The sequence below is a fragment of the Danio aesculapii genome, chromosome 16, assembly GCF_903798145.1.
Source record: "Danio aesculapii chromosome 16, fDanAes4.1, whole genome shotgun sequence".
Taxonomy (NCBI): Eukaryota; Metazoa; Chordata; class Actinopteri; order Cypriniformes; family Danionidae; genus Danio; species Danio aesculapii.
In genome coordinates this window covers 33,667,879-33,681,114 of record NC_079450.1, presented here as the reverse complement: position 1 = coordinate 33,681,114, position 13,236 = coordinate 33,667,879, and positions in this window count along the sequence as shown.

Below are 13,236 nucleotides of genomic sequence, written 5' to 3'. Positions count from 1 at the left end.
GCCAAGCTGCACCTGTCTATTCCTTGATTTGCTGACCGTTGACTTTTCTAAATTGTGCTCTATCCGTTGAGCAACAGTGTTCACATTGAATTGAAATATGCTTTTTTTTTGTAGCTAAACAATAAATAAAAGGTTACGTTAAAATTAGAGATGATAATGTTTTTTAAAGGGCATCACGGTTGTGCAGTCAGTAGCACGATCGCCTCACAGCAAGAAAGTCGCTGGTTCGAGCAGGGTCAGTTGGCATTTCTGTGTGGAGTTTGCATGTTCTCCCCGTGTTTGCATGGGTTTCCACCGGATGCTCCGGTTTCCCCCACAAGTCCAAAGACATGTGGTACTGTATTGATGAATTGGGTAAGCTAAATTGACCCTTTGCTAAGCCACACCCAAAAACCGCCATCCACCAATCGTGGCTTAGCAACCGTAGCTACGCGCAGGGGCTCTGTCAAGCTTTCAAGCGAGGGAAATAGACCAAAGCGTTGTACATATGGATTGTGCAAATCTGATACACGGTATCCTTAACATTTTCACGGGATGGTGGAATTTTTTCCCTTTTCAAAACCAAAAACCCAAGGGGAGAAATGCCAGCGCGGATCAAGCTGTGTGAGGGGCGCTAGTTAAGTTGGTTTTGTTTTGATATTCCTGACTCATTCAGTGATAGACAGCAATAACTCACACACCTCTTACCCTAAAAAGATCTAAACTGTGTTTCCTACAAAAATACAAAGCAGGTAATGTTTCACAGCTGTCGTTTTCTTTTCTTTTTTTTTCACTCGATATTATGAGCAATGCTCCGTTTAAGCATTCGCCATAGTAATGTTAGTCATACTAATAGCGAATAGGTCATCATGAGTTATTGATCCGGAAAATACGAATCTGCGAACTTGTTGCTAACTTTACGGAACTTCATATTTCCATCTGTTTCAAGCTACAAATATTTAAAATCACAAATCAACAGAAAAAAACCGTTTGATCACAAACTGAGCAATTGCAATCAATATACTTTACCAGCAGCTGTTTTTCATTAATTTATAAAGAGCACACAAGCATACTGACAGTTATAGGTAACTTACTGTACATTGTTTTGGGTCAATGATGCTACTATTCAGCACAAATCCATCAGTTTATCCTTTCTGGCTGTTCTTTCTATGAATGAATTTTTTGTAGAAGCACTGCGTGTTTCCTCCTCGGTTGGTAACGCTATTTTGTCATTGCAGTGATGTTATTAAGGCAATATACAGCTACAGCTTGCTAAAACCGCTGAGATGTGTTAAAACCACACACATACTAATTTGCATCTACAGATTGCATTTGCAATAGAATCAAACTGAGAATCAATGACATTCTTCAAAACATGAAACTGTATATAAAGGGTTCATTCAAGGTGAACATCATTTTAAAAAAGTCAGCTTTCTTACAAAACTGTTCTTTGTTGCTAATGATTACATGAAAAGAAAACTTGTAGGCATGTAGGTCAAGTCAGGTTTACCATGGGGGTGTGTGAGGACAGTTCTTTGTTATAAGACTTTCTCACTCACAGTTGACATTAATGCAACACTCTGTTAACACAACCCTCAATTACATGAACCCTAACAAGTGCTGCTCTTGTCTTCTCAGCAGCTACACTACGGTTTAAATAATGTCTGAGCTGTTGATTTAAAAACAAGCTCTTTTTTTTTACAGGAGTCCTTAACTGGAGTCCCTTAGCCAGATTTTGCAAATAGACAGGGGTCTAACGTGTTTTAAGGCAGATTACAAAATAAATACAATTCATTACAAAGAGTAATATTATGAATGACAATAGTTATTAATAGTAGGTGAATAGTAGGTTAATAACCCACGGTTCATTCCTGCAGTCCCAATCACCGCTCTCCTTCACCAACCACCTTTCACCAATCCAGCGACCAATCACCTGCATACTAATCACCTGCACCTGTACCCACAATTACCGGACACTATATAAACCCACCTCATCCTCTTACTCATCAGCTGGTATTGAAGTCGGATTGTTCACTTTGCCTTTTCTCCTCTCATCTCCGCTCCTTCCATGGATGTCTCTATTGTGCCTATGAACACTCCATCTACTGAATAAGGGACGTCAGTAAGCTATTATGGTGTTTAACCGAAGATTTATGTTAACCTGATGAACTATTTGAATGCTCCCCTTCTGATGTTCCCCTGAACAGACATTGTGTGAGATCGGATTGCTCACACCACTGCTTCATCCCAAACTAACAATGTTTTGAATAAAACCCTTAAAAGATAACCATCCTTGCAAATCTGTCTGATACACATCAACAAAGTAAATCAACTACAGTTCAGATGAGAAAGAAGTTACAGGAAAGAATGAAGTTGAAGTTTTTTTCTCTCTCAGCTATAACCACATGTTGCTCATTTCCTGTAAGTCCACACAGTTCTTTATAAAGCCCCTATATACAAAATGTTTGCTAAAACGAACAGATTGCAGTTGCTATTGACAATGAGGAAACAAGAGATGCCCATTGTATGGAATAAAAGGAAAGAATTACTAAAAATTATGTCCAGAGGATAAAAATTATTATTGGTAGTAGTAATAATTTTTATCCTCTGGACATAATTTATTATATATATTTTATTCATTTATTTTTTAAATAAAACACATTTTTAAATAAAAAAAATTATGCAATGATGACTTATAAATTATGCTAGCTTCTAATTTTAGTTAGGCTATGTGCTACTTAACCGTCGTTTGGTTAAGTTTTGGTGAAACTTTTTTGTGAACCCTTTAGAAAAAAAAAACTTTTTTGATCCACATCTGTTGTGATGCTGCTGAAGTAAAATATTAGTTTGGTATAAATGTCAGTTGAATAAAATAATAGAAATGCAGAGTATCATGTGTGTTTTTTTATTGTTGTTGTCTGCAATATAGAAAAAGGTAGGTTATAGTTTTAAAAAACGGATCCAAAATACTTATAGAAATAATAAGACACATAATAAGACACATATTGAAGGGGATAATACTGTAAAATAACTTTGGTTTCTTTTTTTCTGCGGGGCTTCAGTTGCTGTTGTTTTAAAGAGCCCTGTAACGGGAGAACCGCATCCACTACTCTCTGATTGGCATGTAGTTCAAGCTCATGCATTTTGTGTAGATAAACACAATTTGTAATATTACATTTTCATGTTGTGTCTCTAGGCTTTATGATTAACATGATTACATGCGTCACGTCAGTGGCAGTTCTAGTTTAAATAGCACCCTGGGCGAACCACCTGCTTTTAGAAATGATCTAGTAAATAAATAAAATTATTATTATTATTAATATTATACAATTATCTGACAAATATCTGTTGTCTTAGACCAGACTTGTAAAGCTCTCTGCGTGCTGACACCTCTGCATAAAAGTTACTCCAGTTTAACAGCGGTGTGTATTTTATCGGCGTGCATGTAAATAACCGGTATTCACACCGAAAGCAGAGCAGGGCGTGAGGCGCACAGGAATGGTTTTCTGTGCGCTTGCATGCATCAGTTTGCTTTCACCACCGTTGTTTCAGTTACGCATAGAGAATAACAAACTTGCGCATGCAAAATACACCAAATGTGAATGGCCTCTAACGTCTTTATTCGGGGATTACTACTTTTAATTGTCGCTATGACGCACACACGCCCCGGCTTCTTATGTATGGGCATCCCTGGAAAAGAAGTCAGCATATTGTGCTTCAAAATCTCTATGTACTTTTCAGCATTAATGGGGCCATCACAGAAGTGCAATTTACCTTTTCCAAGGGCACTGACACCACCCCATATCATGACAGACCCTGGCTTTCAGACTTTTTGCTGGTAATAGTCTGGATGATATTTTTTTTCTTTGGTCCAGAGTTCACGTCGACAGCACTTTTGGACATTGTTAACATAGGGCTTCCTTTTGGCACAGTACAATTTTAACTGGCATTTGTGGTTGAAACTATATATTGTGGTACTTGCGAACGTTTGCAAAAGTATTCCTGAGCCCATGTGGTGATATCGCTTATAGATGAATGACGATTCTTGACGCAGTACTGCATGAAGTATCGGAGATCACGATAGTTCAGCTCAGGCTTCTGTCCTTGTCCTTTACACTCTAAAATTCCTCCAGATTCCTTGAATCTTTAATTATGTTTTGCACTGTTGAAAGTAAAATATTCAAATGTCTTCCTGTCTTTCTTTGAGGAACATTGTTTTTAAACTTTTCTATAATTTTCTTACATATGTGTTGGCAAACTGGCGATCTTTGGCCCATCTTTGCTCCAAAAGGACTGGAGATTTATTGGATCCTGCTTTTGTACCGAATTATAATTACAATCACCTGTTGACATCACCTGTTTAAAATCACACCATTTAACCAGATTACTTGATTACTAGACCTAAATTGCTGCATCCCAAACTTTTTTAAATATGTTGCAGGTCTGAATGACAGAAAATAATCTATATTAACAAATGAAATGAAGTTGACTAGACAAAACATTAAGTCATTTGTGTTCATATTGTCTGCAATGAAATACAACTCAAAAGAAATTTGGAAATCACTACTTTCCTTTTTTATTTGTCCTTTTTTTATTAGTTTTTATGGTTTTCCATACTGTCCAAACTTTTTCTGATTTGGGATTGTATATGTGTGTATTTTGCATATTTAATTAGTATTATTTTGGTGGGATAGAGGGAAAACACCGTCACAGATGTACGTTGAGCACATTTTTCTCCGAAGGGGTTATTTATTTACAGGGTGATGAGGTGTACAGACGAAGTGCAATGGATGTCTTCTGGCCATGAAGAATGCAGGTGCTTTGTGGAGAGAGAGTGAAGCCGTGCAGGGTGTGGCGGTATAGGCGCCAATCAGCTGCTTGATTCTGCTGTGAGAGAGGGAAACAGATATTAGCTGAGGAGATATTCGAGAGAATGCTGATCTGGGACCATGACGACATTGCATTGGTAAACATTGGTAAACTCACCACAATGCTGAGCTATTGTTACTTGGTATTGGGTTGTTGCTAGATTAGACATGGTTGCAGCTGGAAGTTATAGAAAAATGACATATTATTTATAAAATTTCCCAATAATTGTATTTTATACAGTGTCATAAAAATGCTGCTATATTAATGTGTATATTGCACCCCCGGCCGGCCATGTATTCTATCTAGACTTTACCTTAGCATTGGGCCATACGGTACAAATCCAACCATGGGATTAAAAATAAGTAATTTCATTTATTAAAAATATAACCCAACATTAGGTTTGTTCTAATTTGACCCAACATTGAGCTACTACAACCCAGCAATTTAGAGCAATTTTAGAGTGTAGAGTCACCCTTCACGTGCAACAAAATCACAGATAAATGAAAGTTCTGTCATCAGTTTACTCATCCTGCACTTGTTTGAGCTTCTTTCTTCAGTTATAATGCTGCTCTGTGTTTTACCTGGGATTTCCCCTGTTTCTGCAAACCTAAACCATAAATTGAGGATGATATCGTTAGCATGGCCACATAGAACATGGTCTGTGTCACTAGTTAAAATGCTGATTTCTGTGAATTTGAACTTTCTTTGAAACATAATGTAGTCAGCAAAATATATAACACTGAACAGTTCTAGTGATTCTTTGGATATTTTAATTTTAGTTTTAACAGCGTGTGTGTTGTTCAGGATGTTTAATGTATACTTCAATGCACCATAGTTATTGGTTTTTCTTTTGTTTCGTAAAATCCTGTAAAAATTAGAATCGGAACATAATAATTCAATATTCAATAAAATTCAGCTGTTCCTATATAATACTGTTGAAACTAAAACAACAGAACATTCATTTGTTTGTTTGTCTTTTATTTCAACAATATTAACAGTTCCTTCCCAGCAAACACACTTAAAGCCTGCTTAACATTTTAACGACAAACAAAACATCAACTTTTACTTTTTTAGTGGATAATTTACAGTCACAACTGGACAATCGCTGCATTCAAAGCTTTGCTCATTGTGGTCAGATAATTTTATGGTTTCATGGTTTGCTGCAGATGTTGGTCAGTTAACCATGAAACTCATTTAAGTGTTTGGTAGTGATACTTGGAGGGGGTGTTTATAGAACTATCATGAAACCTTTATAAAAAATGTAATGGAAGTTTTATGAATGCTTATATCAACAGTCATTAAGTGTCATTCAGCTCATATGTAACTTCTCACTGGTCATTAAAACAGTCCATGCTTCCAAGATACTTATGTCCAAATGTTTAAAAAAAAATTAGGAATACCATGAAAACTAAAGGCAAAGATATATATCGTCACCTTAGAATTATAAGGTTCTATCTGACATTTTTGTCAAAATTGATTTATTGACCTTCTTATTATTTGACAACTTATTTACATTATGGGATGTTTTTTTTTATAAGTTGTTTACATTTTAAGATTTTTTTTATTTTAAAAAAACAAATGCTACACAAATACTGCTTGCTATGGAATGCAAAAACTTAAAAGCTCAATATCTCAAAATCATTCAGAACGCAGAAAGAAGCTTATAAGTGAACCTTCTAAAATAAAAATGGTCTATATAGACTATTTTGAGGGATGTAAACAAAAACAATGATTCAAATGTATTTCCTGTGTACATTTTTAATTTCTGTAGCCTCCGACAATCTAAAAAGAGCCATGTGTTGATAAAAAATGTTATGATAGCTGTTTTAAAATTAAGTTATGACTGAATTGCCTCTTGTTACAGTTATGAAACAGTTTGATAAGCAGGAAATGTTCATGGGCCAATGACATGACCATATTGAAAAATATATATACAGTTGAAGTCAGAATTATTAGCCCCCCTGTTTATTTTTTTCCCCCAATTTCTGTTTAACGGAGAGATTTTTTTCAACACATTTCTAAACATAATAGTTTTAATAACTAATTTCTAATAACTGATTTATTTTATCTTTGCCATGATGACAGTAAATAATATTTGACTAGATATTTTTCAAGACACTTCTAAACAGCTTAAAGGGACATTTATAGGCTTAACTAGGTTAATTAGGTTAACTAGGCAGGTTACGGTAATTAGGCAAGTTAATGTATAACGATGGTTTGTTCTGTAAACTATCGGAAAATATATAGCTTAAAGGGGCTAATAATTAAGACCTTAAAATGGCTTTTAAAAAATTAAAAACTGCTTTTATTCTAGCCAACATAAAACAAATAAGACTAGAAGAAAAAATATTATCAGACATACTGTGAAAATGTCTTTGCTTTGTTATAATTTTTTTTATATTAAAACGATTATGTTTAGAAATGTGTTGAAAAGAAATCTTCGTTAAACAGAAATTGGGGGGAAAAAATAAACAGGGGGGCTAATAATTCTGACTTCAACTGTGATCCATGGGCGGATTTAACCAATAAGCGATGTAAGCAGCCTCTTATAAGGAACAGCCTATAAGTCCATCACTGCTGGAGCTCTTATGCCAGCCTTAATTGTTCCTATTAAGAACCAGCACATGCATGTTTGCAGGAAAATGTTAAAAGTATAGTTCACCTCCCAAAAATGTATTTACTCACTATTTACTCACCCTCGAATGGTTTTCTGTTGAGCACAAAAGAAGATACTTTTAACAATCTGAAAGCTTGTAACCATTGACTTCCATAAATCAAATACTATTGAAGTCAATAGTTCAAAGTTTCCTATATTTTGTATTTAACAGAAAAAGAAAATCAAAAAGGTTTGTGACAAGTGAAGGGAGAGATGACACAATTTTCATTTTGGGTGAATTACTGTATCCCTTTAAAGAGAAACCTTTTATGTTGCAGTTTATTTTGCATGGCCCTAGCCAAAGGATAAAGATCTCTTGTTTTTTTACTACCATCTACACCCTAAACAAGCCCTTCCAAACGTCTTCTTCGGCAAATGCAGAAAACAGTAAGAAACTGTTGACATATACTGTAAATAAGTACACACTTTAAACCAGTGACCATTTATTAACTATAGGATGGTTTGTTGGGCATGAAATTTCCCAGCCTGAAAATGATTGTGTTTAGTCTGCCCTTGATCCCCCCTCCCCCTTTATCTCTCTCTGCTATAATTGCTAAATCAACATGCACACAATGCTTAGCTGCAGCTACTCTTTCCTGTTCTGTGAAAACTGATGTCATACCTGAGGTAAACTATCACATGACAGCTGTCTGATGGCAGCAGGGTTACCATATTTGGTAAAGAAAACAATTATTCAGCAGGGCTTGTGAATCATAAGAAATTTTTAAAAATTAAAAACGGATCGTATATCTGTATATCCGTAAATTATATCTGTATATTATAATGGTTTGCAGACATTCTAATAAGCTCTCTGCTAATAAAATCAGAGTGAACAGATGCATTGTATCACAAATCAGTACTTCTCCAGTGGCCATATTGTCCTGGCTAAATACTTGAACGGACTACCTCACATTAACAACATGGCTGCAAACATTTTTGAAATCAACTTATACACCATTGTTATTATTAGACACCAAAGCAATTGTATGTATTTGTTTATTGATTTACTGTATATGTGATTGTAAGATAAAGCTCTCTGGACTGGTTAAAAAAAAGATAGTTCACCTAATTTTTTTTTGTTCAGTTAAACACAAAAGAAGATACATTGAAGAATGTTGGAACAGAATGGCCCACATTTGAGACTAAATCACCTAAATTATTATCCTGTGTGTGTGTGTGTGTGTGTTGCCTGCATGTCCGTCTAGGGCAGGGGTGTCCAAACTTTTTGGGCCGAGGGCCAGATGCAAAAAAAAAATATATATATTGTCCCGGCCCAAAATGTGTGTGTGTGTGTGTGTGTGTATATATATATATATATATATATATATATATATATATATATATATATATATATATATATATATATATATATATATATATATATATATATGCGGTACTGGTCAAGAGTTTGGGGTCAGTTTTATTAATTTTTTCCTGTTTTTTTAAAGGAAAATTTATCAGTTCATAAAGGCTACATTTATTAAATGTAGAAAAATGTTAAATTGTTAAATATTTCTTAAAATTTTAAACAACTGCTTTCTTATTGTATGTAGTTTCAAATAAAATTATTATTCCAGACATTATTGCTTTATTACTATTACCATCAATAACAATAATATTAATAATAATAACAACAATAATAATTAATATTAGGGATTTCTGAGGGATCATGTGACTCTGAAGACTGGAGTAATGAAGCTGAAAACTCATCTTTAAAAACGATTAAATTAAATGATAAACTACTTTTGAACAGTTATTTTATAGTGCAACATTTCACAATTTTGCTGTATTTATGATAAAATAAATGCAGCCTTGGAGAGCAGGAGAAGCTTATTTTAACATATTTAACTACTGACCCCAAACTTTTGACCAGTTGTGTATAGAATATTTTATAAGTGAAAACGTGCACTTTAATTTTGACACCCACATAGTCACCAAATGTAAATCAGAGAGGTCATACTTTCTCATACAGAGCCTCACTTCAGTTGTCAGGTTTTGTAAAAATCTATCTACTTAATTAATCAATCTATTAAAGAAACGTTGGCTAGAATTCTGCATTATAGGCTTAAATTACAGAGAGACAGCAAATGAACCGAGATTGCATCAGATCATGAAGCAGATCAATGTTGATCTTTATTTCAAGCTGTCAGTGCAGAAATGTACAAAACAACTGGCCTAATACAACAAATTATAAGACTAAAATATGGAAAAATTATCAGATGGTAACTTCGGTCAATTTTCCTAATGGATAAACAGCTCTCGGTAATATTGCAGCATGCTTTCACTTTCGCATTATACATGAAGCACACATTTCCCGGTAGGAATGACATCTCGCTAACTCATCATTCTCTCTTCGTATAGTCGTATATGGCTATACAATCATAATACACTGTGATACACTGGAATGTTTTGTTTTCTCACTACAATCGATCGGCTTAATCGAGCAGAGACCATCTCGTTTAGGCGATCTCGGACCGATTTGGCGCGGATGCGAGCGTGATTGCTGAATTCACATATGCCAAACGAACCGCGCTAACGGGGGAAACGAGACAGATTCCGAAACGTCTATGTGTGAAAGCACCCTAAGATTGTATTTGCACGCAATTGACAGACTTTCAAAGCCAAACTTTTGTGACAAAGCAGCACTGGCAAAATCGGGCCAGTAACATTCTGTACACTGGCCCGAGCGTCTCGCACGCTGGCCCCGGGCCATCGGGCAGTCTGTCAAGCCCCGAATAGGCCTTTTTCACACTTCCTGGTTCCGGTAAGCGAAACGGCGTTTAACAACATCCGGTTCCAATGGAACAGAGTATGATAGAATGGCAGAGTCGTCTCGTCGCTGTTATTCCAGCGTTCCCGGCTGCTCCAGCTTAAAAAAGCAACATCCTTACCTCAATTTCCACGAAAAGACACAGGACAAAGGAAATCATGGGTGAAATTAATTAGACGGAATGAATGTCCTTCATATCAAGTGATATGCCACAGTACGCTCATGTGCAGTATGTATTTACACTGTATTTAAATGATTATGATGGTCCAGGATCAAGATTAGTGAATTTACACTGTATTTAAATGATTATGATGGTCCAGGATCAAGATTAGTGAATTTACACTGTATTTAAATGATTATGATGGTCCAGGATCAAGATTAGTGAATTTACACTGTATTTAAATAATGATGGTCCAGGATCAAAATTAGTGAATTTACACTGTATTTAAATGTTTATGATGGTCCAGGATCAAAATTAGTGAATTTACACTGTATTTAAATGATTATGATGGTCCAGGATCAAAATTAGTGAATTTACACTGTATTTAAATGTTTATGATGGTCCAGGATCAACATTAGTGAATTTACACTGTATTTAAATGATTATGATGGTCCAGGATCAAAATTAGTGAATTTACACTGTATTTAAATGATGATGGTCCAGGATCAAAATTAGTGAATTTACACTGTAGTTAAACAATGATGGTCCAGGATCAAAATTTGTGAATTTACACTGTATTTAAATGATGATGGTCCAGGATCAAAATTAGTGAATTTACACTGTATTAAAATGTTTATGATGGTCCAGGATCAACATTACTGAATTTACACTGTATTTAAATGATTATGATGGTCCAGGATCAAGATTAGTGAATTTACACTGTATTTAAATGATGATGGTCCAGGATCAAAATTAGTGAATTTACACTGTATGTAAATGTTTATGGTCCAGGATCAACATTAGTGAATTTACACTGTATTTAAATGTTTATGATGGTCCAGGATCAAGATTAGTGAATTTACACTGTATTTAAATAATGATGGTCCAGGATCAAAATTAGTGAATTTACACTGTATTTAAATGTTTATGGTCCAGGATCAAAATTAGTAAATTTACACTGTAATTAAACAATGATGGTCCAGGATCAAAATTTGTGAATTTACACTGTATTTAAATGATGATGGTCCAGGATCAAAATTAGTGAATTTACACTGTATTTAAATGATGATGGTCCAGGATCAACATTAGTGAATTTACACTGTAGTTAAAAGATGACGGTCCAGGATCAAGATTAGTGAATTTACACTGTATTTAAATGATTATGATGACCCAGGATCAAAATTAGTGAATTTACACTGTATTTAAATGTTTATGATGGTCCAGGATCAACATTACTGAATTTACACTGTATTTAAATGATTATGATGGTCCAGGATCAAGATTAGTGAATTTACACTGTATTTAAATGATGATGGTCCAGGATCAAAATTAGTGAATTTACACTTTATTTAAATGTTTATGGTCCAGGATCAAAATTAGTGAATTTACACTGTAATTAAACAATGATGGTCCAGGATCAAAATTTGTGAATTTACACTGTATTTAAATAATGATGGTCCAGGATCAAGATTAGTGAATTTACACTGTAGTTAAAAGATGACGGTCCAGGATCAAGATTAGTGATTTTACACTGTATTTAAATGATTATGATGGTCTAGGATCAACATTAGTGAATTTACACTGTATTTAAATGATGATGGTCCAGGATCAAGATTAGTGATTTTACACTGTATTTAAATGATTATGATGGTCCAGGATCAACATTTCTGAATTTACACTGTATTTAAATGATGATGGTCCAGGATCAAAATTAGTGAATTTACACTGTATTTAAATGTTTATGGTCCAGGATCAAAATTAGTGAATTTACACTGTAATTAAACAATGATGGTCCAGGATCAAAATTTGTGATTTTACACTGTATTTAAATGATGATGGTCCAGGATCAACATTACTGAATTTACACTGTAGTTAAAAGATGATGGTCCAGGATCAAAATTAGTGAATTTACACTGTATTTAAATGATGATGGTCCAGGATCAACATTAGTGAATTTACACTGTATTTAAATAATGATGGTCCAGGATCAAGATTAGTGATTTTACACTGTATTTAAATGATTATGATGGTCCAGGATCAACATTAGTGAATTTACACTGTATTTAAATGATGATGGTCCAGGATCAAGATTAGTGATTTTACACTGTATTTAAATGATTATGATGGTCCAGGATCAACATTTCTGAATTTATACTGTATTTAAACGATAATGGTCCAGGATCAACATTAGTGAATTTACACTGTATTTAAATGATGATGGTCCAGGATCAACATTAGTGAATTTACACTGTAGTTAAAAGATGACGGTCCAGGATCAAGATTAGTGATTTTACACTGTATTTAAATGATGATGGTCCAGGATCAACATTAGTGAATTTACACTGTATTTAAATGATTATGATGGTCCAGGATCAACATTTCTGAATTTATACTGTATTTAAACGATAATGGTCCAGGATCAACATTAGTGAATTTACACTGTATTTAAATGATGATGGTCCAGGATCAAAATTAGTGAATTTACACTGTATATAAATGATGATGGTCCAGGATCAACATTAGTGAATTTACACTGTAATTAATGATGGTCCTGGATCAAAATTAGTGATTTTACACTGTATTTAAATGATGGTCCAGGATCAACATTACTGAATTTACACTGTAGTTAAAAGATGACGGTCCAGGATCAAGATTAGTGATTTTACACTGTATTTAAATGATTATGATGGTCTAGGATCAACATTAGTGAATTTACACTGTATTTAAATAATGATGGTCCAGGATCAACATTTCTGAATTTATACTGTATTTAAACAATGATGGTCCAGGATCAACATTAGT